Source organism: Panthera pardus, unplaced genomic scaffold (assembly GCF_024362965.1).
Source record: "Panthera pardus isolate Hobbes unplaced genomic scaffold, ASM2436296v1 HiC_scaffold_6, whole genome shotgun sequence".
Taxonomy (NCBI): Eukaryota; Metazoa; Chordata; class Mammalia; order Carnivora; family Felidae; genus Panthera; species Panthera pardus.
This window is the reverse complement of record NW_026526991.1, coordinates 81,439,996-81,466,713: the sequence shown is the minus strand read 5'-3', so window position 1 is coordinate 81,466,713 and position 26,718 is coordinate 81,439,996. Positions and strand designations below refer to the sequence as shown.

Below are 26,718 nucleotides of genomic sequence, written 5' to 3'. Positions count from 1 at the left end.
TTCTATTTCCCAGACTCATCAGAATGATGGATTCTAACTTTCTTGGGTCATTATCTCCAAGATGCTACAGTGAAGCAAATGGCAATTTGTCCAGATCCACATTCCCTTTCATTCCTTCCTGGCACCATCATTGTATTCATAGGGAGTTCAAAGACGAACCTCAGAGCCCCAGCAGACAGGGGGAAAGGGCAGGGGTGGCTAATTTTCCAAAGGCAGCTTCAAACATGTTGCTAGTACTTTATTACATTCTTTCCCTAGTAATCATCTTACTGAAATGGTCTTTTTATATTTAGACAAGATGAAACCTCTCCTTAGTGTCGACTTTTTCTCTCCTCATCTGAAAGAATGTAGGAGAAATTAAAGAGGATATAAGATAAGTAACTAAAAGGCTTAAAGAATGGGAATGTTTCTTTACAGGAGACAAATGAGGTGAAAAAGAGACAGCTAGGTGGCGATTTAAATGCAGGAAAAAATACAGTGAGAGGTACTGTAAGATTGTCTCATTGAAAAGCAACATGTTAATCTTTAAGGTAGCTTCAAATTTAGAGTTCTGTATTATTATATTGCCACTAATAATAATAATAAGCTATATACTTGAAAAATTCTGTAAGTATGTGATTAGCTTTGTAAGAAACTGTCAGTGTATTTTTCAAATTGCCTGTGCCATTTTGCAACTCCATGAGCAATGTATGAGAGTTCCAATTTTGCCACATCATTGCCAGCACTTGGTATTGTCAACTTAAATTTTTTTAGCCATTTTAGTAATTATGTGCTTTTTGTATCCTATTTAAAAATTCTTTGCCTAATGCAAGGTCATAAAGGTGTTCCCTAAGTTTTCTCTAGAAGTTTTATAGCTTTAACTCTTATACTCAAGTGTAACCTTGATTTTTTCCTCTGAAATTTAGTGCACAAGACCAAGGAATGGGCCCAGGAATCCTTTGGAGGAAATATGGAGAGCACTGACAATAGTTGTTAAGGTGAGTAATATATAAACATATATGTATTTGCAATTTATAAATAAAACCAATAATCATTTCAACATTTCTTGACATTCTGTGTGTAATACAGATTTTCCTCGATTTATAATGGGGTTATGACCTGACAAACCCATTGTAACTTGAAAAGATTGTACGTCAAAAGTGCATTTAATACACTTAACCTGCCTTACGTCGTAGCATAGCCTAGCCCACCTTAAACGTGATCGGAACACTTACATTAACCTACAGTTGGGAAAATCATCTAATACAAAGCCCATTTCATAATAAAGTGTTGACTGTCTCATGTAATGTATTGCGTGTTGCATTGAAACGGTTGTACGGTACGAGTGGTTGCATAAGTGAAGCAGTTGTTTACCCTCATGACCGGGACCTGCGGCTGCTGCTGTCTGAAATCATGAGACAGGGTCACACTGCATAGCCTGGGAAAAGATCCAGATTCTAAATTCAAAGTATGGTTTCTTTTTTTTTATTAAGTTTTATTTATTTCTTTTGAGAGAGACAGAGATGGCGCACAAGCAGGGGAAGGGCAGAGAGAGAGGGAGAGAGGGGATCCCAAGCAGGCTCCACACCAGCAGCACAGACCCCAATTCTGGGCTCAAACTCATAAATCATGTGATCACCTGAGGTGAAATCAAGAGTCGGAGGCTTAACCAACTGAGCCACCCAGGAGCCCCTCAAAGTATGGTTTCTATGGACTGCATACGGCTTTCAAACCATCATAAAGTTGAACCATTGTAAATCAAACCATCATAAGTTGGGGACCATCTGTACACACAACCATGAATTGTGGGCAAGGACGACTGTCAAGAAGTAGTAGACCCACTGACTTCTTTCTCATGCATTACCATTTATTTAAAGAGATGAGGCCAAAGAATTTGAATACTGATTCCAGGGGAATTCTACCAAACATTTAAGGAAGAGTTAACACCTGTTCTCTTGAAGCTGTTCCAAAAAATAGAAATGGAAGGAAAACTTCCAAACTCTTTCTATGAAGCCAGCATTACCTTGATTCCAAAACCAGACAGAGACCCCACTAAAAAGGAGAACTATAGACCAATTTCCCTGATGAACATGGATGCAAAAATCCTCAACAAGGTATTAGCCAACTAGCTCCAACAATGCATTAAAAAAATCATTCACCACGACCAAGTGGGATTTATACCTGGGAAGCAGGGCTGGTTCAATATCCGCAAAACAATTAACGTGATTCATCACATCAATAAAAGAAAGGACAAGAACCATATGATCCTCTCAATAGATGCAGAGAAAGCATTTGACAAAATACAGCATCATTTCTTGATAAAAACCCTCAAGAAAGTAGGGGTAGAACGATCAAACCTCAAGATCATAAAAGCCATATATGAACGACCCAACACTAATATCATTCTCAATGGGGAAAAACTGAAAGCTTTCCCCGTAAGGTCAGGAACAAGACAGAGATGTCCACTCTCACCACTGTTATTCAACATAGTCTTGGAAGTCTTAGCCTCTGCAATCAGACAACACAAAGAAATAAAAGGCATCCAAATCAGCCAGGAGGAAGTCAAACTTTCACTCATCGCAGATGACATGATATTCTATATGGAAAGCCCAAAAGATTCCACCAAAAAACTGCTAGAATTGATTCATGACTTCAGCAAAGTGGCAGGATATAAAATCAATGCACAGAAATCGGTTGCATTCCTATACACTGACAATGAAGCAACAGAAAGAGAAATCAAGGAATCAATCCCATTTACAGTTGCACCAAAAACCCTAAAATACCTAGGAATAAATCTAAACAAAGAGGTGAAAAATCTATACACTGAAAACTATAGAAAGCTTATGAAAGAAATTGAGGAAGGCATAAAAAAATGGAAAAAGATTCCATGCTCCTGGATAGGAAGAACAAATATTGTTCAAATGTCGATACTACCCAAAGCGATCTACATATTCAATGCAATCCCTATCAAAATAACACCAGCATTCTTCACAGAGCTAAAACAATCCTAAAATTTGTGTGGAACCAGAAAAGACCCCGAATAGCCAAAGCAATCTTGAAAAAGAAAACCAAAGCAGGAGGCATCACAATCCCAGACTTCAAGCTATACTAGAAAGCTGTAATCATCAAGACAGTATGGTACTGGCACAAGAACAGACACTCAGATCAATGGAACAAAATAGAGAACACAGAAATGGACCTACAAAATGTATGGGCAACTAATCTTTGACAAAGCAGGAAAGAATATCCAGTGGAATAAAGACAGTCTCTTCAGCAAGTGGTGCTGGGGAAACGGGACAGCGACATGCAGAAGAATGAACCTGGACCACTTTCTTACACCATACACAAAAATAAACTCAAAATGGATGAAAGATCTAAACGTAAGACAGGAAGCCATCAAAATCCTCGAGGAGAAAGCAAGCAAAAACCTCTTTGATGTTGGCCACAGGAACTTCTTACTCAACACATCTCTAGAGGCAAGGGAAACAAAAGCAAAAATAAACTGCTGGGACCTCATCAAAATAAAAAGCTTCTGCACAGCAAAGGAAACAATCAGCAAAACCAAAAGGCAACCGATGGAGTGGGAGAAGATATTTGCAAATGACATATCAGATAAAGGGTTAGTATCCAAAATCTATAAAGAGCTTATCAAACTCAACATCCAAAAAACAAATAATCCAGTGAAGAAATGGGCAAAAGACATGAATAGACACTTCTCCAAAGAAGACATCCAGATGGACAACCGACACATGAAAAAATGCTCAACATCACTCATCATCAGGGAAATACAAATCAAAACCACAATGAGATACCACCTCATACCTGTCAGAATGGCTAACATTAACAACTCAGGCAACAACAGATGTTGGTGAGGATGCGGAGAAAGAGGTTCTCTTTTGTATTGTTGGTGGGAATGCAAGCTGGTACAGCCACTCTAGAAAACAGTATAAAGATTCCTCAAAAAACTAAAAATAGAGCTACCCTACGACCCAGCAATTGCACTACTAGGTATTTATCCAAGGGATACAGGTGTGCTGTTTTGAAGGGACACATGCACCCCAATGTTTATAGCAGCACTAGCAACAATAGCCAAAGTATGGAAAGAGCCCAAATGTCCATTGATGGATGAATGGATAAAGAAGAAGCGGTATATATATACAATGGAGTATTACTTGGCAATCAAAAACAATGAAATCTTGCCATTTGCAACTACGCTAATGGAACTGGAGGGTATTATGCTAAGTGAAATTAGTCAGTCAGAGAAAGACAAGTATCATATGACTTCATTCGTATGAGGACTTTAAGAGACAAAACAGATGAACATAAGGGAAGGGAAGCAAAAATAATATAAAAACAGGGAGGGAGACAAAGTATAAGAGACTCATAAATATGGAGAACAAACTGAGGGTTACTGGAGGGGTTGTGGGAGGAGGGGTGGGCTAAATGGGTAAGGGGAACTAAGGAATCTACTCCTGAAGTCATTGTTGCACTATATGCTAACTAATTTGGATGTAAATTAAAGAAAATAAAATTAAAAGAAAAGAATTTGAATAATGAAAATGGTTTAAAAACAGCACACATTTAATGGAGAAGCATAAGGTTAGACCAGTCATTCTCCTTTGGAAAGGAGTTATATTCCTCTATGGCTAAGGAGATTCTTCAGATTATACAGGTCCCCACATCCATATGCTGAGGTTCTGGTACAAACTCTTTCTTCACCCATTGAGAATAGATGCATACTGAGCCACTGTTACAAAAGAACATATTTGATCTCTCAGATAAGTTGCTATGGGGAAAAGTCGTGAACTCTTATAAGAAGTGTCTAGTGACTCATGGATAGGTTTAAACTGGTCTTGAAGAAAGCATAGGGTTTGGATGGACAGAGAAGATGGAAATCATTTCAAGTATGATACTTGATAGAGGGGCAGGAAATTAACCATGAGATATTCACATTCCTGTGGGGCACAAGTTAAGGAAGGGAGATAAGTCTGAAAGGACAGATTATGGTGAAATCGTGGAATATGAACTCCATAAATTAGTGATTTTGTCTACCTTATTTACTTCTGTATGTCCAGCATCTGGAACAGTGCCTTGCATATTATAGGCCTTCGTGTATGTTGAATGAATGAGGCCTTGAATGTCAAATTTAACATTTAGGACATTATCTTCCAGCATCTAGACAGTGGAGAATAACTGGTGGTATTAATGGAGATATGCACCCAGAGTTCCAGCAGGGGATTGAGATGAAGCTATAGGAAGCAAGGGTATAGGGGGAAGGCAAAAGTTAAGAACTCCTAAAAATGTTCAGACAGAGGGTGAAGAGAAAGAAAATCCAGGAAGATAAAGAACCACTGTTAGATAATAAACAGAACAAACATAAAATATCACTTTATAATTTACAAACTCTCTCTTATGCATGATAACACGTAGGGCAGGCATTGCTTCTCCCATTTTACAGAGGTAGAATAATAATATAAACATTAACAAAGTAGAGGTAAAAAAAAAAAAAAAAAAAGAGCCAAACCAATTGCAGAAACTAAAAGTAGTACTAAGAATAACTGGCTAGGGACGCCTGGGTGGCTCAGTCGGTTGAGCCTGGGCTCAGGTCATGATCTCACAGTTCGTGAGTTCGAGCTTCGCTTCAGGCTCTGCTGACAGCTTGGGGTTGGGGCCTGCTTCAGATTTCATATCTCCCTCTCTCTCTCTGCCCCTCCCCTGCACACACTTGGCCCTTTCTCTCAAAAATAAATAAACATTTAAAAAATTAAAAAAAAAAAAAAAAAAGAATAACAGGCTAGGGAGTGCCTGCCTGGCTCAGTCAGTATAGCATGCAACTCTTGATCTCGGGGTTGTGAGTTCAAGCCCCATGTTGGGTATAAAGCTTACTTTAAAAAAAAATCAACTGGATTTAGTAAAAATTAAAAAACAAAGTACAGGTTAATCAGTCTGGATCTAATCGGGAAATAGAAAACACACACTAATTTGAACAGAGGAGGTTATATATAAAGAGTTATTATTAAACTAGAATAGGAGAGTAACTACTTTAAAAGATGTAAAAAGAGGGGAGTCTGGGTGACTCAGTTGGTTGAGTGTCCAATTCTTGATTTGGCTCAGGTCATGACCTCAGGGGCCTGGAATCAAGCCTTCCATTGGGCTCCTCGCTGAGCATGGAGCCTGCTTGAGATTCTCCCTCTCTCTCTCTCCCTCCACCCTTCTCTCCCTCTTGTCTTCGCATGCTCTCTCTCTAAGAAAATAAAAAGTAATAAGTTAAAAACTAAGTTTAAAAAAAAAAGATGTAAAGAGAACTCAAAAGGATACCTAGGCTGTTGGACAGTGTCCAAGGAAGGGAAAACTTGGAGGAAGGCCCACTCCCCAAGCCTGGGTTTTAGACCTCATTAGAGAAGGTATGGTTACCCCCATGGAATAGCAGGGAAGTTTGCTGGGTTGCCTGAGCCAAAGCTGATCCACAGCTATTAGGCTGTGGGCAACAACCCTCTAGGGCACAGATGAGCCAAGGCTGGTCGGATGGTGCACAGAGAGAGTCCAGCTGCCACTGCTGACAGGAGGTCTGGAACAACCCAGCGTTGATGTCAAAGAGTCGTGAAGTGGTCAATTTGGCCTGGACCTCACTGCAAGATCACCAAGGGATGGTGTATGGCTGGTGCAGAGTGTCTCCAGATATCCCCCTCTACACAACATTGATGCACCTTTAAGCAGGAGTTTAACAAAGAAAATCATAGCGCACTGACACCAGAAGCCTCCTTCTTCCTGCAGCGTCTCTCCCGTCCCCTCTACTGGCATTGTGCTCACCATAATAAAGAAATGCTATAAACAGCAATCCATTAGCACAGAATAGATATAGGAACTGAAAAGGAATAAATTGGTGGCTTGCACCATGGATTATTTGACATTTTCAAGAGTGCCTGTATACAACTGAGCTGTTCTGAGCTGAACTGGGGTGCTGAGAGAGGATTGAGAGGGAGGGGGAGTGGAAGGAGTAGAGTAGGTAGCTGAAGGTTGACATAGCAACTCTAGAGCAAAGTGAGAGATTTTATGTCCCAGCATTTCCGTATAAAATCCCAGAAAACAGGAAAAGATTCTGATAAACCGAGCCCAGGTCTCCTACCCAAACCTGGTCTTTCCCTGTGGCAAGAGGCACTGAGTATCATGATTGACCAAGCCTGAGTCAGTCGCTCACCCCTTTGGCCACAGAGCTGAGTCACTGTGATTGACAGCTATATCAGATCATCATAAGGTGGGAGAGGGAAATTTTCCCAAAGGGAGAGTGTTATGACCAAAAGAGGGACAGAGATGCTGGTGTCTATTACAGGGATGAAAATGGGATAAAGCTGTCTCTGAAAAGGGCTTTTTGTTGTTGTTCTTGTTTTGTGTTTCTGTTTTGTTTTGTTTTGTTTTTACTGTATTGTTACATTAATTCATTCTTTTAAGAGTCCCGTATTAATCTTAGGGCAGAGCTGGATGGAGGTCATGACAGGAAGCAGTGCAAAGTGAATGCTACATCAGAATGCGTCAGTAGTCTCCCTCTCTTACTCCTCTGACAGTCACCACAGAGCAGTCAATGTTTTGAGATAGTAGAATTTTTATTTTAATTCTCCATTAATTGATGTGAATGATATATAAAAACAAAGCGATTCTAAACCTTAAATATTTCTCTGAAGATAGATAAAATCTATTTCCCCCTTCCCAAGAAGTACGCATGGGTTGAACTCCAATGTTGCTGCTTTTGTTTTGCAATGGTCTGAAGTTCAGTACAGTGAAATCCAGTTACCCAACTGGAGTTAACTATACCAAGGCAATGGATACCAGCAAGAAAGGTGTGGAAAACAATGCCGGTACCCATTTGTTCCTCGGTTGGATCAGAAGAGTTTCAGTGATACCAAATCTTGTGCTGGTTGTGACATCTGTGTCTATGAATATGCTGACTGTGACTGGGCACCCTTCATATGAAGAGATCTGAGTTCTTCATGGCATGCCAGATGCAGTTGCTATTATTGGATAATCATCCAATTTCTCCATATGCCTTCCAAGGGAAAACGAGTCAATTTCAGGTAAGCATCTAAGTAGCTCTTACTTATCTGCTCAGCATTGTTTCTTTATAGATACTAAAAATAAATAGGGCAAAAATTTTCCAACTTGATCCCTTTAATAATTTATATGTAGGTGTCTCAGAGCACTAAGAAAATTAAACTATTTTTAAAGGCTGATAAATAACAATCTACTATGAGGAAACCAGTCTGAGAAGAAAAATAATTCAACATTCTAATTTAATAGAATACAGCATTTTTTGACACATCTTAATTGTTAGTCGTATTAACTAGTTGCTAGTTATAGTTATATATGTCATATATATTACATATAATATATAGTTATATATATAATTACTATATTGTATTATATATATGTATATATATATATATGGTAATTTAAAAAACTTTTTTTGGTGAAATACTTAGCCAAGATTTTTTTTAATTTTTTTAAATATTTATTTATTTTTGAGAGAGAGAGTGCAAGCAGGGGAGGCACAGAGAGAGAGGATGACACAGAATCCGAAGCAGGCTCCAGACTCTGAGCTGTCAGCACAGAGCCCAACAGGGGGATTGAACCTATGAACTGTGAGATCATGACCTGAGCCAAAGTCGGACGCTTCACTGATGAGCTACCCAGGCACCCCTTTAGCAAAGTATTTTAATGAGTTTAATGATTATTTTGTGATTTGTACTCAAAGTTTGTGTTTTTTCTTAAGGACTTTATAAGCCTAAGATGAAAGAATGTTTTTTTTTAGGGTTTAAAAAAACTGTTTATGATTAAACTTGACAAAGACCTCAATATAGACTTTTAACTCTTGGTACCAAGGCTCTGCCAGAGGGACAGAGCAAGCAAGTTTAAAACCTCTTCCTATTGGCAAGTTCAGACACTGTTTCATGTGTAATTGAACAGGTTACACTCGTTCACAGCATCAAACTTCCAAGATGGCTGGAATTTGGTTCTCCTACGAAGACCTTGCAAGGACTGCCTTTAGAAGATGACGGAAGAGATCATCAAATCGTGGTGCTGGTGTCTGGAGATCTTTGTTTCTAGTGAACACAAATAGCCCCCATCATCTTTACCCTTCATGTGCTGGCTAGGAATGAAGTAAGGGGAGAAAGCTTGTTTTCTTCTCCAAATGGGCAAGTGTCTTCATTCAAAAGTAGCAGGGCAGTTCCGTGTGGTGCTCACCTTATGGACTTAGTCAAAAGAACCAGGCAGGCTTTGGAGAAGTAAAATCTTAGATTAGAGAAAGAGTGAGGAACAGAAGACCATCACAAATGGGAAGAAGAGACATTTCACTGGAATCTTAAAGCAAAGTTTATTGTGGAAATTTATGGAATTGGAAAACAACCTCCTGAAATAAATGAAATCTTGAGAACTTAACTTTTATTTTTCATGTCATTTTACTTTACACTCAGGGACCATGCATTAATTGAAAGCAGTCCTTTCTCTTTTTCTCTTTCAAAAGGCAGTGTCCTGTATACATGCATGCCTTATAAGCACAGAATATGTCTCAATATTATGGTAGCAGTAAGGAAGAGAAACTGGAAGTTGGGCAACCAGTGTGAGGGGGTTAAAAAAGGAGCGCCTGGGGGCTCAGTTAGTTAAGTGCCCGACTTCAGCTCGAGTCATGATTTCATGGTTCGTGAGTTCGGGCCCCAAATTGGAGTTGCTGCCGTCAGCAAAGAGCCCACTTCAGATCTTCTGTCTGCCTCTCTTTCTGTCCCTCCCTGGCCCTCTCAAAAATAAACATTTTTTTTAAAGTACACTGTGAATTTTATATTGTGCTCATGCAGTATCTATGAAAAATTGATTAAAAAAACAGTTCTACATTTCGATTATTTTTTATTTTCTTCAAATAATTTTCCAATGTGGAAATAACCATGTCATTTGCTATTCCACTTAACCTAAATTTTTGAAGGTTATCTCTGCAAAGTTGCTTTTAATTTCTAAAAGGATTTTTATGCAAAACTACGAAGATTATAGTTCAGGCCAAAAACACTAACTCCGACATAGCAACTCACAATTTGTAAAGTGCTTCCACATATATTATTGCATCTTTTTTTTCATTGTTTTTTTCATTTATTTATTCATTCATTAGATAAGGATTTGGTGAGTGGCCACTATTTGCCAGATCCCTGAACTAGGAGTAGGAGATAATATGAATAAACTGCCACTAAGGAACTCAGTCTAATAGTCCAGAAGGGTATGCAAAAATGTAAAAAATGATAACTAAAAAATTAGAATATAGAGTAATGTGTGCAGTTACAGCACCATATATTAGATATAGAGGCTAAATTAGTAGCTTAGTTCAATTTGGGGAAGGATGCTGGCAAAAACTTTCTGGATGAAGTAATGCCCGTGACGGATTTTTAAAGTTGAAGCAGCTAGCTAACTGGGAAAGGAGGAAAGACACTCTAGGTTCAAAGAAGGACTTGTTTCATGGTTACAAAAACCATTGGAATGATTTACAGGTATGGACCTGTTGAATCGGTACAAAAACCAACAGTTACAACAAACCTTGTGTGTTTAGGAAACCACATAAAATTTGGTATTGCTGGAACACAGCACAAGTTGGGGAGTGGCAGGAAATGAGGCTGGAGAAGTTAGCAGAGCCGGGACCTTACAAGGTTTGTGGGCTCCATAACAGTTACCACGTTTGAAAGTCTTGGAGATGAAGGGAGGAAGTGGAAGCCTTAAGAATGTATCACAAATATAATCCGTTCATTCGACTCTAAAAATAAATAACATGTTCCTATTCTTAAAAGATCTAGAATAATTTTTACACTTTTTTATACTTAATCTTTTGGTTTAGCAAGCCTGCTCATTTCAGTATTAAACTGGTGCTATCCCCCCCTCAAAGGCTTTTGGGATCTGTGAGAGTCACTGCTTGAATTTCCACTCAGCATAGCCAAGATCTTCTAGACGTCAGCATCATGACTCAACTCTGAACTGAAACCCAACCATGGGCGCTTCTACTTAAAAAACCACACTGAGCGAAGCACCTGGTTGGCTAGAGCGGTTAAGCATCTGACTCTTGCACTGGGTGTTGTATGGAAACCAATTTGACAGTAAATTTCATATATTAAAAAATTAAAAAAAAATTAAAAAAAAAAAAAGCATCTGACTCTTGATTTCAGCTGAGGTCATGATCTCACAGTCCATGGGATTCTCTCTCTGCCCCTCCTCCTGCTCACATGCATGCACATACTCTCTCTCTGTCTCTGTCTCTGTCTCTGTCTCTGTCTCTCTCTCTCTCAAAATAAATAAATAAACATTAAAAAAAAAAGAGAGAGAGACAACACATTTAGTAACTTCAGTGACCACTAACCAGTACTGCCATCTAAAAGGAGATCCCCTGTTGGTCTAGATGCAAAAAATATGAGATAAAGAAATATAACATAGGGGCACCTGGGTGGCTCAGTCAGTTGGGTGTCCAACTTCAGCCCAGGTCATGATCTCACCGTTTAGAGTTTGAGCCTCACATCAGGCTCTGTGCTGACAGCTCAGAGCCTGGAGCCTGTTTCACATTCTGTGTCTCCCTCTCTCTCTGTGCCCTCTCCCCACCCCACCCCCCTCAAAAACAAACTTGAAAAAAAAATTTTAATAAAAATTAAAAAGAAGAAATATAGCAAAGCAAAGTGATGGGAAGGATGGAAAGAAGAGGATACAGAAAGATAAAAGGAAGGGTGCAAGGGAGAAAAGACACAAGTAAGGTGAAGAGAAGGACACAGGGAAGAAAACAGGGAGGAGAAAGATAAGAAAGGTCCCGGGAAAGGGAAAAGGAAAGAAAGGAACAGGAAAGGCACGGTAGAGTAAAGGTCTTATCTGGGTGCCAGGAAACTGGCAAATTACCTTATATCAATTAATATTCAAAATATGTCTGCAAGGAAAATGTTATTTTACCTATTTTATTTTTAAAAACTGAGGCTCAGGGTGGGTGATGGGTAGTGAGGAGGGCACCTTTTGGGATGAGCACTGGGTGTTGTATGGAAACCAATTTGACAATAAATTTCATATATTGAAAAAAAAACTGAGGCTCAGATCAGTTAAATAACTCAAAAGCATATAACTAGTCTAAGTGACAAACTGAACTTATAAACTTTCTAACTCCAAAACCCACAACTTTTCCACTAAAATCCCTACCTTCCAGTTTGAAGTCAGGACACCTGAAATGTGGATCAGGCTCTTACTCTGTGTCTTTGGGCATTTTAATTAGCCACTTTGAATGAGTTCTTCAACCACAAACTAAGGATTATAATAATTGCCATTGCTTCCCTCCTCGTTATCAGAGGTAGCAATGAGATGATGTATGTGAGAATACTATGGATACTCTGAAGAACTACATAAAATTAAGGGATTGCTAATAAAGCAATAATCCATGCTGTGTTATTCTTTTAAATCTTCAGCATTAGGACTCAAGGAGACTCAAGGGAGTTTTCCACCATTATAGCTGAAATTACTGTTAAAGCAGCTACTGAAAGTCTTAGTGTTCAAGAGCGTCTCTTTTTTGGTATATGCACTGGCAGACTATTTCACTTGGATCCTTCCTTAGTGACTATGAGTCCATTCACAAGCAAGATAAACAAGCACCTGTGGAAACCTCCAGTCTTGGCTGAAGATCCTAGGCATGCCTTTCCTTTATAAGGTCACTCTTTAGAATTCCACTGGTTAGCAGAGACTGTGGAATATGAGGTTTCTACGTTACTGACTGAGCTAATACAAGTTTTTCAATATCATGCTTCCTGTAAGTATCTTCCCCAAATATTATATTTTAAGATAGAAGTCTGGATATTACTTTACAAATCTCAAAGAAGAAGACCGAGACAGTTAGGGGCTATCTCAATCACATCAGTGAAATGTCAACAAAACCAAGCAAGCCTTTCTGTTTCATTACCCACCTTTCTCTGCTTCACTAGATCCCTGAAGATGAGGCATCATCAATTCCTAGTTTATTTGCTCCCTTAAGACAGTTTGCTCCTAACCCTGATCCTGACCTTATTCTAAATACACTAAGGTACGTGGAGATTAAAAGCCCACTACACACGTTGGTGTCACAAAATCTCTTAAAGGAAATGACCTTGACAACAAACCTAGAAGGTTATTCCTTCTATTAATAGCTACTTCACTCACAAATGTCGACTTCCTTCAGAGTAGAACTTCCACAGTGTCAATGTTATTTAAAAAAAAAAAACTAGACTTTACAGAATAGGCAATAAAGGAGCACACCCTGATGCACAGAATAAAAGTACAAAAGCCTCCTGTTTTATCTGACCTTGTCTCAGAATCGATTAATCAAGCTTGGCATTCACAAGCCCTACTTGCCTTCTCCAAGTACCCTCATTTTTCTTGGGTCCTCTATCTCTCAGGAAGTAATGCAAAATAGAACCACACTTTCAGAAGGACTATCTTCAATGACAACATTTCTCAGCAACTGGAGTGGCCCTGTTCCAGCCTACCTGGAAAGATCTGTACAGTCATCTCACAGTTTCTTGACTCTTTCAGCATCAGCAAGGGAGACATTGGCAGCCTCGCATTTTCCCCTTGAGTTCAGCCAGTTGCACCTGTCAAGTCAGCTAAAACAAAAGCATCTTCATGAGCATAAACATATGTTTGAGACTCCTACAGTTTGTCACCAGATTCATTCATTCCCCATTCCTATGGAAACAATTTTACCTCTTGGCATGAGCGTAAACACAAACTTTGTAGGGGATGGCACATCTGACTCGACATGTGATATGATTATGAAAACCCAACCTTATTCTAAGGAGACCTCATCATTTACTCAGTTACATGATTTATCTGTTTCCTTCCTTTCTGAGCTTCCCAAACTTGCAAAGTCCTCTAGGTACCAGAAGGTATGAGCTCAAAGATTATAAAGCATGTTCTTACTCACTGGTACTCAGGCAGAGAATATTTAGCTCACAGCAAATTTTTAAGAACTAGCAAACCTTTTCCAGGCAACATGGTGTTTAACCTGGATTCTACTGAAATGGTGTTAAATCACCCACATAACTCCAAAAACGTATTCACAGCAAGATATGGGACTACTGGGGCACCTGGGTGGTCAGTCTGTGAAGTGTCCAACTTTGGCTCAGGTCATGATCTTGTAGTTCCCGAGTTTGAGTCCCACATCAGGTTCTTTGCTGTCAGCACGGAGCCTGCTTTGGATCCTCTGTCTCCCTCTCTCTGCCCTTCCCCCCGTTGTGCTCTCTCCCAAAAATAAATAAACATTAAAAAAGATATGAGACCTCTTATGACATTAACAGTATACAAGGCAAGTTTGTAGCAGTTGGTTAATTTTCTATTTGCTCTATTTTTCAGTGAATCTTTATAGTAACAAGCAGTAACCAGCAAATGTTGGTTAAAATGTTAAGATTAAAATAGAGTACCTAAATGTTAACTGCAGTGAAATTATGAGTTTTTAACTTCCTTTTCCATATATTTTCTGTATTTTCCAATATTTCTACAAGGAACATAGGCATTTTCAGGAGGAAAAAAAATAAGAATATACTACCTAAGAAATCAGCAAACAAATACAGTATTATCTTATGCCCCATACAAATTAAATACAATATTCAGATATGTCAAAGTTTCACAGTCCTGTAAGGAACTTCAAGCTATCAGTTACACTATGCTCTGTCTACTTATTATCATTCCTAAATTATTTTAGAAAGACACTAATCATAAGACATTGCAACCTTATGGTCCATCACAGATAAATCCTTGCTAACAAACTCAATTTCTATTGGTAAAGTTAAGACCATCATTTTTCATTTAGCTTCTGTCTCATGATATACTGTTAACACCTGCAGTACTGTGATTAAGAATTCAGTATCTATAGTCAGACAGGAGTTCAAAATCTAGCTCTATAATATACTATGTGTATGACCTTGGATAGTTACTTAATTTTATTATTTCATTTTAATCATTTATACATTGAGGATAACAGTTATACTAGTATATTTATTGTGAAGATAAAATAAAATATTCACTTAGCAGAATGCCTAGTGTATGGTGAATGTTTATGATATACAAGCTGTTATCCCTGGATTAAGATAATCCACATCAGAATGATTTTCTTAGAACTTGTTTCATATGAAAACCTACTTGTATGGTAACTTTCATGGACAATATTTAATTCTGGGGCATTTACTATGTTTGAAGTAAGCATCTCAATTAAATAGATGCTCACCATTTTATCTGGATTCACTACAGAGTTTCCAGAAACATTATTTAGACAAAGTGCAACCAGTTTGTCTTTCAATAAATATGAATTGCTTCAAGCAAGAAGGATTCTGGCAACATGTGCTCTCCACTCTGAATCTCAAAAACCTGAGGACATGTCACACCCAGGTAAGCATTTCTATCATCAAGGAATGGTAAGGCTAATGAAATCTGAGCCTGTTTGAAGTCATCTCCCTAGGAGTCAGAACACACACTGTTAACTAGTCTCATGAAACATGCAGCAATGCTCAGGTCTCACTTTAAAAAAAGTCTTTTTGTTCATCAAGTGAGTGCCCTATTCTCTCTTCTAGATTCAGTATCCTTTTTCCGGTAGCATGACACTCCGCATCTTGCCAACTTGGTGCTACCCACAATATCTAACATTTTTTATTTTATTTCATTTTCTGAGAGACAGAGAGCAAGCCAGGGGAGGGGCAGAGAGAGAGAAGGAGACACAGAATCCAAAGCAGGATCCAGGCACAGAACCCTGTGCAGGGCTCGAACTCATGAGCTGTGAGATCATGACCTGAGCCAAAAGTTGGATGCTCAACCAACTGAGCCACCCAGGCACCTCAGCTACCCACAGTATCTAAAGCAACCTACCCTTGTTGTATTGCAGCATATCCCCATTTTTCTGATAATAAGTCACTCCAACTTCCTTCTCAGACAACCCCACACCATGTCAATACTGAGCTTCAGTTTCTCTCCAGCTTCTTTGAAATTAAATGTCTTAATTTAGTTAGTTAATTACAGCAAGCACTAGCTCATTTCTACACCTTTGTTCAATTATATGACTTTTATATGCTGAACTTTAAAAAAATTGCCCCATTTAGGGGAGCCTGGATGACTCAGTTGGTTAAGTGTCTGACTTCTGCTCAGGTCATGATCTCATGGTTCATTGGTTCGAGCCTCACATTAGACTCTGTGCTGACAGCTCAGAGCCTGGAGCCTACTTCAGGTTTTGTGTCTCCCTCTCTGTGCCTCCCCTGCTTACACTCTGTCTCTCTCTCTCTCCAAAAATAAATAAACATTAAAAAAAATTTTCCCCATTGAGCTCTTAACCACACACACACACACACACACACACACACACACAATCAGTTTAGGAATTTGGGCCCGCTGCCCCCAGCCCAGATTTGGTTGCTTGATGAACTAATTTCAAGATTTTCTTCATACTTAATTTAAGACTGAAAGAATTAAGAAATTTGGAAACTAACAAATTCTATGAATATATTAAAGCAGCCTCAAGCCAAAATGCAAAATCTATTAACTGATTATGAGGAAAGATTAAGAAGGAAAGAAGAGGGAAGAGAAGAGGGAGAAAGAAAATGGTAGAAGAAGGTCTGACTGAGCTTGAGACAAATGAAACTGACTCTTGAGTAGATGGAGGCAGTATCCCAAATCAAAGGCTAAAAACAGAGATGAAAGAAGTCAGTCTCTTTCACTCATCTCTGGGGCTACTTATGTGGTACCCAAACACAAAGTGGCCAATGCACACATATATCTACTGAGTATCAATAGATGCATTCCCACTTTCCTATGCAAAGCAGGTCAAAAAATGAATATGGTGAAGCAAGTCAATCATCAAGACATCCTTCAACATTTAAATGAAGACTGGTATTTGTTGATATTTGTTGAAATTGGTTTCTTGTGTGCTCCTTCTAGGTCAAACCAACACATTTCCAAAAGTTGTTCATCCGATTCAATTGATAACATCAACTATTGGGCACAGACTTCATTTCCCAATCCTTCATGACACATTTTATGATCTGGAAGATGGCAACTCAGCTCACTTGATACTTGCCATAAAATCAACAAATGAATATCCTTCAGGCCCAGACAGCTGGCTGCAATTTAATGCTTCTCATCAAATACTACATGGATACCCCCCTTTGAATGGATTTTCATTGTTTCTCTCAGGAATTTATTCTTTATGCCAGATTCTGGGGCCCTGGCTGCTCAGATGCTTTTCACCATTGAACTGAACCTGCCCAGAAATACTCCCTGCCACAGTTAAACACTCCATGCACAAAAAACAGTTTCTACCCATTTGTAAAGAAAAGAGAGAGGGTTGGTTTTTTGTTTTTTGTTTGTTTGGTTGGGGTGTTTTTGTTTTTTTGTTTTTTTGCTTTTTGGGTTTTTTGGGGGGTTTTTTGTTTTGGCTAAACTCACTGACTATCTAAATTCCACTGACCCTGAACAAATTGTATTAATGACCCTGAGACCAGGGTCTACTATTACATCCTGGTATAACAGTGCTTTATGTTTAGCCAATGGCAGTGTTCTGAAATGGTGTCCTAACAGAAAAATCCAGGAAGTGACCTTTAACCTACAGAGGGAGGCCTGATAGAAATGTCCATCCAAACTTTGCATATGCTATGTTACCAGAATACAAAATTGGCACAACAGAGAACATGACATATAATGGGATCTGCCTGATTCTGGAGCCAGACAGTGGGTCATTAATTGAAAACAGCATTCTTGCTTCAATTAGCATAGAAAATAGCCCCTAGATTAGAAATATCTTTCTGGCTCTGTTGGTAAGTGTATGTATACTGACTGGTAACAGCAGAAAGTGTAGCTTACCATTCCTGTAAGAAATAGAAGACTTTTCTTTTACCGCTGTCCCAGGTGTTTCAAGGGGGAAATTTAGTAAGTGATACTAAGGCCTTAAGATACCTTCAAGGTATTAAGGCCTTGAAAGCCACCTCTAATGGGTATGAAGCTCTGCCTTCCCCGCAGTGAGGGAGAGGGGTACCACTGTCTTCCCAGAGTCAGCCTTACAGAGAAAATGTAATCCCGGCCACAGAAACAAGAGCCACCATTCTCCCAGCCTCCAAAATATCAGCTCCTGTGACATTATGAAATGGAATCATTAGCCAGAGGAAAAGTAAGTAATGTTATGAGAAATCCACACGCATCAACAACTGCATAAGAAACAGGGCTAATTGATACAGAAATTAGGTAAAATAAACAATTGATGAATCAAATTGCCAGAGAATGAGCAATAAATAATTTTATCCTCTGTGTTAATTGTATTAACACACTACCAGTTAATTCTAATCATTTATTTTGCCTTGCAAGCTTGGATGGCCAATTGCAAATTTATCTCCCCCAGGCCACCACTGCCATAAATAAATCATGTAAAGACTCATCCATTAAGAAAAGAAATTGCACCAGTGGCAACAGCATCTCCCAATGTGAAAAATGCCATCGATTGCCAACTCAAGTCAATCATTACAGTCTTCAGCACAAAGACACAAATAATTTAACACTAAATAATAAGTTCTATAATAGGTTAAAGTTTTACTATATATGAGCAAAGAATTATTAAATATTTATTTCTCCATTTTATTTTTACCTTTAGCATGCTAACAAACTCATCATATTGATTTTAAGGCTACCAAAAAATAACAAACCTTCCCTCAATTCTGTTCTCTCATAACAGGCAAGGATACTTTTGTTACAATGCCTCTGAAACAGCTGACCACACTTATATCCCCTACTTCTAACTTCCTTCAAGTAATAACTCAATAGCTGCAATGTACTTTCTACTTCTACCATTCCATGGAAATGGTTTTTTGGAAGTAATTGTCAGCATCTTGGCTGACATATCCTTTGGCTGACCTTCTCTTAGACTTCAGCCTTCTGAACATCTCTACAGGTCCTATGACACTTCTTTATTTCTACCACTCTGACCTTTATTTTTCCTTCTCTTCTACCCCTTTAAACATGATCCACAATGACTGTCCTTGAACTTGGTAAGTACATAAATGTAATATGATGCCAGTTTTTAAATAAGGACAATATATATCCCCCTCCTTTTAATATTCTAATTTAAATAAGTTCACTATTATCCCATTTCTTACAAAGGAAGAAATTATAGGGGCATTTTAACTCAATATCACTTTTTCTCCCTTAGAGCTTTTCATTTTCAATTGAGTCAGAGCAATAATGGAATTAATTTAAAATGTTACAAATAAGGGGCGCCTGGGTGGCTCAGACAGTTAAGCGTCAGACTTGGGCTCAAGTCACAACCTCACAGTTTGTGAGTTTGAGTCCCTCATCTGTGCTGACAGCTCAGAGCCTGGATCCTGCTTTGGATTCTGTGTCTCCCTCTCTCTGCCCTCCCTCCCTTGCTCACGCTCTGTCTCCCTCTCCATCTCAAAAATAAATAAGCATTAAAAAAAATAAAATGTTACAAATAACACTTCTAAGCAGACACTAAATTAAGTTTTCACCTTTCACTAGAAGGAAATTATTTCAGTATTCACAACTTTCTACATTTATAGTTTCTGTTGAATATTCAGACAGGATATAAAGACAAATATATGTAGTGAAGCATATGAAATTGCCAGTTTTCAGTTATTTTTTTTTAAATAAAAATGGCAATTTCATATGGTTCAGTAGAATATGTTCATTTTAATTATGGAAAGAGATGAATGGAATAAAACTTGATAAGTATAAATGCAGATCCCAGAGTCTCCTAAATTAAATCTAATCCTTCAAATCTTCACAATATTATGGAAATTTCTAGATTTACTCACGTTAGCAACATGTCCATAACAAAATTAGCATCTGGACACTTTTGTCCTCTACATAGGTGCAATTGTACTAGTAACTTTAATTGAAATGTGCCAGTAATAACAAGGCAAATAACTCAGTGCTTCATAAAACAATCTTGAACAAAATACCATAGACTGTTTTTTCCTCAACTAAGGGCACCTAAGTGTACCATAAAGTCAGGAATACAGAGCAATATTCAAGAATTCAAACACTTGGTGACCTTCCTCCAAAACTAAGCTGTGTATTGTTCAGGTTGATTCTTAATACTTACATGAAGCATCAATGTCAAGCAGTCCACACATTAAAAAGTCTATGCTATATTAAGTTATAATGATGTTTGTGCATAGCCACATGGTGATTTTGAACAATATTCAAATAAAATGGAACTTTGTGGGGTAAAATCTCACAATATTTATGACTGTAATATTTTTGTCAAACATATCATGTGATAATAAGAGGATTGTGAATATTGTGTATTACACTATGATTACAAAAATAAGGGAGATTTACGTCGGTAGCATCTTTTTCCCACCTTTCTTGAAATATATTTGACATAGGGACGCCTGGGTGACTCAGTGGGTTAAGCATCTGACTTTGGCCCAGGTCATGATCTCGCAGCTCATGAGTTCCAGTCCCATGTCGGGCTCTGTGCTGACAGCTTAGAGCCTGGAGCCTGCTTCTGATTCTGTGTCTCCATCTCTCTCTGCCCCTCCCACACTTGTGCTCTGTCTCTCTCTCTTTCTCTCTCAAAACTAAATAAACATTTTAAAAATATTATTTAAAAAAGGAAATATAATTGACATAAAATATTGGGTAAATTTAAAGTGTACACTTGATTTAATGCATATACGTATTGCAAAATGATTACCACCATAGCATTAGCTATCATCTCTATCACATCACATAAATACCATTTCTCTTTTGTGGTGAGAACATTTAATATCTACTCTCTTAGCAACTTTCAAGTATATAATACACAGTATTACTAATTATAATCACAATGCTGTGCATTAGGTTCCCAGAACTTATTCCAGTCTTATAACTTGAAAAGTCTGTATCCTTTGACCAGCATTTCCCTATTTCCCACCAAGCCCCACCCCTTCCATTCTCCATGAAAATGTAAGACATATCATGCAGTATTTACCATTCTCTGTCCTACTTATTTCACTTAGCATAATGCCCACAAGGCCCATCCATGTTATCTCAAATGGCAGAATTTCCTTCATTCTCACGACTAATATTTTATTATATATAAATAACATATCTACTTTATCCATTCATCCATTGATGGACACTTAGGTTGTTTCCATATCTTTGCTATTGTGAATAATGCTGCACTGAACATGGGAGTGCAGATATCTCTTCAAGATTAGGTTTTTATTTCTTTTGGATACATACCAAGAATTGGATTGCTGGATCATATGGTAGCTCTATTTTTAATGTTTTAGAACCTCCATATTGTTTTCTACCATGGCTGCACCAATTTACACTCCCACCGACAGATTTATAAGGGTTGCATTTTCTCCACATCTTCTTCAATACTTACTAACTTTTGTCTTTTTAATGATAGCCATTCTAACAGTTGTGAGGTGATGTCTGATTGAGGTTTTGGCTTGCATTTCCCCGGTGATTAGCGATGTTGAGCACCTTTTCATGTACTGTTGGCCATACGTATGTCTTCTGTGGAAAAATATCTGTTCAGTCTCTCTTTGCTATTTTTATGAGGTCTTTATATTTCTTCTTATTAACTCCTTATCAAATCTATGGTTTGCAAATATTTTTTTTCCCATTCTGTAAGGTGCCTTTGCATTTTATTGTTTCTTTTGCTGTGTAGAAGCTTTTTTAGATTGATACAATCCCACTTGTTTGTTTTTTTGTTTTTGTTTTTGTATTTGTATTTTTGTTTTTGTTGTTTGTGCTTTGGTGATCATATCAAAAAAATCATTGCTAAGACTAATGTCAAGGAATTTTTTCCCTTCTTTTGTGTGGTGTTCTATGGCTTCAGGTTTAAGTCTGAAATCCATTACAAGTTAGATTTCATGAGGTAGGGGGCCAATGTCATTCTTCTGCATGTGGATATCCACTTTTTCTAAACATCATTTATTAAAGAGACTAGGCTTTCCCCATTGAGTACTCTTGGCTCCCTTTTACAATATTAGTTGCCCGTATCTGTGAGGGTTTATTTCTGAGCTCTCAATTCTGTTCTATTGGTCCATGTGTCTATTTTTATGGTAACAACTATACTGTTTTGACTAAATAGGTTTGTAGTGTAGCTTGAAATGAGGAAATGTGAGGTCTCCAGTTCTGTTCTTTCTCAAGATTGATTTGGCTACTCAAGATCTTTTGTGGTTCCATACAAATAATACAAACTGTTTTATTTTGGTGAAAATAAATTTTTCACCATTGGAATTTCATAGGGATTGCATTGAATCCATAGATGGCTTTATGTAGTATGGACATATTAAAATCGTTAATTCTTCCAACCCATGAACACGAGATATGTTTCCATTTTTTGTGTCTTTTTCAATTTCTTTCATCAATGTATTACAGTTTTCAGTGCATAGAACTTTCACCTCCTAGGTTAATTTATTCCTAAGTATTGTATTCTTTTTGATGCTACGGTAAATGGGGATGCTTTATTTACTTTTCAGACATTTTATTGTTAGTGTACAGAAATGTAACTGATTTCTGTATGTTGATTTTTTATCCTGAAACTTTACTGAATTCTTGATTAGTTCCAGCAAGATTTTGGGTGGAACCTTCAGGATTTTCTCTATATAAGATAATATCGTCTGCAAAGACAATTTTGCTTCTTTCTTTTCTGATTTGGGTACCTTTTATCTCTTTTTCTTCCTTGATTTATCTGGCTAGGACTTCCAGTACTATGTTGAATGGGTGATGAGAGTGGGTACACTTATCTTGGTCCTAACTTAAAGGAAAAGCTCTGGACCTTTCACCATTAAATATGTTAGTGGTGGGTTTGTCATATATGGCCTTAACTATGTTGAGATATATTCCTTCTATACACAATTTATTGAGCATTTTTGTCATGAAACGATGTTTTATTTTGTCAAATGCTATTTTACATCTATTGAGGTGATTTTTATCTTTCATACTATTAAGGTCATGTATCACATTTATTGATTTGTGTATATTGAAACATTTTTGCATCCCAGGGATAAACCTGACTTGATCATGGTGTAAAAATAATCCTTTTCTGAATATACTGTTGTATTTTATTTGCTAATATTGTGTTAATATTTTGTTGAGAATTTCTATCTATATTCATCAGATGTAGTTTTTTTTATAGTGTTTTTATCTGGCCTTAGCATGAGGATAAGGGGGCCTCATAGAATGAGTTTGGGAGTGTTCTCTCTTCTTCATTTTTTTGGAAGAGTTTGAGAAGGATTTGCATTACTTCTTTAAACCTTTGATAGAATTCACCAGTGAAACCATCTGGTTCTGGGCTTTTCTTTGTTGGGAGGTTTTTTATTACTGATTCAATTTCCTTGTTATTGGTCTGCTTGGATTTTCTATTTTTTCATGATTCAGTCTTGGTACATTATATGGTTCTAGGGATCTACCCATCTCTTCTAGGTCATCCAATTTATTGGCATATAATTGTTCATAGTAGTCTCTTATTTATCCTTTGTATTTCTGTAATATCAACTGTAATGTCTCCTTTCATTTATAATTTTATTTGAGTCTTATTTTTTTAATGTAGCTAAAGATTTGTCCATTTTTTGTTTTTAATAAACCAGTTTTGAGTTTTGTTTATTCTATTGTTTTTCTCACCTCTATTTCACTTATTTCTGCTCTGATCTTTCTGCTAACTTTGGACTACAATTGTTCTCCTTTTCCTAGTTCCATGAGGTGTAAAATTAGATTATTTGAGATCTTTTTTTTCTTAATGCAGATGTTTCTCACTGCAAACTTTCCTCTTTTGCATAATAGCATAAGTTTGTGTATGTTGTGTTTACATTTTCATTTGTTTCAAGATATTTTTTTATTTCTCTTTTGATGTCTTTGACCCATTGGTTGTTCAGGGATGTGTTAATTTCCACATATTTGTAAATTTTCCAATATTCCTTTTGATATTGATTTCAGTTTCACAACATGGTGGTCAAAATAATACATGTTGCATGATTTCAACCTTCTCAAATTTGTTAAGATTTGTTTTGTGACCTATCATGTGCTCTATCCCAGAGAATGTTCCATGTGGCTTAAGAAGAATGTATATTCTGCTGCTCTTGGATGGAATGTTCTATATATGTCTGCTGGTGCATTTGGTTTAGAATATAGTTCCAGTCAAATGTTTCCTTTCCATCCAGTCAGTTTTGTCCATTGTTGAAGTTGTGAAATTGAAATACCCTACTGTTATTGTATTGTTATTTCTCCCTTCTGGCCACTTAGTATGTGCTTAATATGTTTAGGTTGATTTGGAATGCATATGTATTTACGATTGTTATATCTTCTTGATGAATTGACCCCTTTATCATTATGCAATAAACTCCCTTGTCTTTTGGTACTGTTTTTGGCATAGTCTATTTTGTCTGATATAAGTATCGCTACCTGCTCTCTTTTGGTTTCTATTTGTATCGGATATCTCTTTCCATCCTTTCACTGATGAACCTTTGTGTGTCTTTAAAGCTGAAGTAAGTCTCTGTTAGGCAACATATAATTGGGTCTTGTTTTTTAATCCATCTAGCCACTCTATGTCTTCTGATTGGAGAATTCAATCCATTTACATTTAGAGTGTTGATAGGTAAGGACTTACTAATGTCATACTATTGTTTTCTGGCTGTTTCGTAGTTTTTGCATTCTTTTCTTCCTCTCTTGCTGCCTTTGAGAAATGATGATTTTCTGTAGTGGTTTGCTTTGATTCTCCTCTTTTGTGAATGTACCATAGGTTTTCACTTTGTGGGTATTATGAAGCTTACATAAAATATCTTATATGTATATCAGTGTATTTTTCACTGATAATAACTCCAATCACATACATCTCTATGCTTTTACTCCTCCCCCTTTTGGTTTTGATGACACAATTTACCTCTTTTTGTGTTAACATATTATTGTAGCTATAATTATTTTTAATATTCTTGACCTTTAAGTTTTATACTAGAGTTAACACTCCATCATATTATAGTATTAGAATATTCTGAATTTGATTATATACTTTCCTTTCCCAGTGTTACATATTTTCATGTTACTAATTAGCATCCTTTCATTTCAGCTTGAAGAACTCCTTTCAGCATTTTTCATAAGGCAGGTCTAGTGGTGATGAATTCTCTCAACTTTTGTTTGGGAAAATTCTTTACTTCTCCTTCATTTCTGAAGGACAGCTTTGCCACAGTGTATTCCTGTTTGGCAATTTTTGTTTTTTCTTTCAGCACTCCTGATAGATCTCACTCTCTTCCAGCCTATAAGGTTTCTGCTGAGAAAGATTTATGGGAGTTAACTTGAAAGTTACAAGCCTATTTTTTTTCTTGCTCCTTTTCAGTTTCTGTTTTTGACTTTTTTAGAGTTTTAGTATAATGTATCTTGGAGAAGATCTCTTTAAGTTAATTTTGCTTGGTGACTTACGAGCTTCATGAACTTGCATATCCAAATTTCCTATCAGGTTTGGGAAGTTCTCAGCCATTATATTTTTAAATAAGCTTGCTGTCCCCCTCCCTCTCCTCTTTCTGGAATTCCAATAATTCACAAATTGATTCTTTAGATGGCATCCCATAGACCACCTAGGCTTTCTTCACCCTTTCATTCTTTTTTCTTCATTCTCCGCTGACTGGATAATTTCAAAGTCCCTGTCTTCTCTCTTAGACACTTTCTTCTGATTGATCTCCTGTTGTTGATGCTATCACATTTTCATCTATTGAATTCTGTATCTCCAGAATGTTTCATTCTTAATGATTTTTCTTTGTTATACTTCTCATTTTGTTCATATATGGTTTTTCTGATATTGTTGAATTGTCTGTTTTCTTACAACTCATGGAGTTTTCTTAAAATAGCCATTTTGAATTCTTTGTTGGGTAAATCATATGTCTTTGGGTTCAGTTACTGAAAGATTATGGTCATCTTACTTTGATTGTTCATGTGCCTTAAACTTTTGCATTGCTGACTTTGTTTGCTGTTGAAGTAGCTGTCAACTCCTCCAATCTTTACTAACTGCCTTTAAAAGAGTGATAGATACTGTCAGCCTTCCCAGATTCTGAGGCTATTTCAGACCTTCTATGGTACATCTGTTCCACACTTCTTGCTCCCTCTTGTGGCAAAATTTTTAAGCTTGCATGCCTTCTCTGGATCCTGCAATGCACCAGGCAGAGTGCTGTCAGCCTCTCTCATTTTTCCAGAAGTGGCTTGAAAGCTTGTTTGTGATCTCTCTTTGGCCTCCAGATTTGAGCCAACTTTTTGCATGTATTCACTAGCTATCTATAGAAAGCTACTGGCAGAGTAGTTCTAAATGCAGCCATAGAAATATCCCCCCACCCACCATAGTAGAGCATAACAACAGTTCATATGTAGTATCTAAAAATGGAAATGGCAGGGGCGCCTGGGTGGCTCAATCAGTTAAGCGTCTGACTTTTGATTTCAGCTCAGGTCATGATCTTGCAACTCATGAGTCTGAGCCCCACATCAGGCTCCTCGCTGACAGCACGGAGCCTGTTTGGGATTCTCTCTCTCCCCTTCTCGAGGAGTCAAGATGGCAGAACAGCATGGAAGTTTTTTGTGTGTCTTGCGTCCATGAAATACAGCCAGACCATCACTAAACCATCCTATACACCTAGAAAACTGATTGGAGAATTAACACAAAAATCTGCACAACCTGAACCACAGAATTCAGCAGGTATGCGGCCCAGAGAGGTGAATTTGGGAGCGAGAAGCCGCGGAAGGGAACTA

At 37.6% G+C, this 26,718-nt stretch overlaps 1 long non-coding RNA gene across 5 annotated transcripts in view; it reads left to right on the top strand.

The window, feature by feature from the left end:
- The window catches only part of LOC109268759 (uncharacterized), a 63,719-nt gene extending 44,293 nt beyond the window's left edge, over nt 1–19,426 (top strand). For 3 of the 5 annotated variants that reach the window (XR_008419707.1, XR_002080771.2, XR_002080770.2), the window contains exons 4-6: nt 906–977; nt 7,448–8,048; nt 8,938–9,411. This is a non-coding gene — a long non-coding RNA (uncharacterized LOC109268759). Of the gene's footprint in view, nt 1–905; nt 978–7,447; nt 8,049–8,937; nt 9,412–15,246; nt 15,385–16,920 lie in introns of those variants that run through there. The other 2 variants (XR_002080773.2, XR_002080772.2) reach the window with 2 other exon arrangements.
- Nucleotides 19,427–26,718: the final 7,292 nt, after the last annotated feature.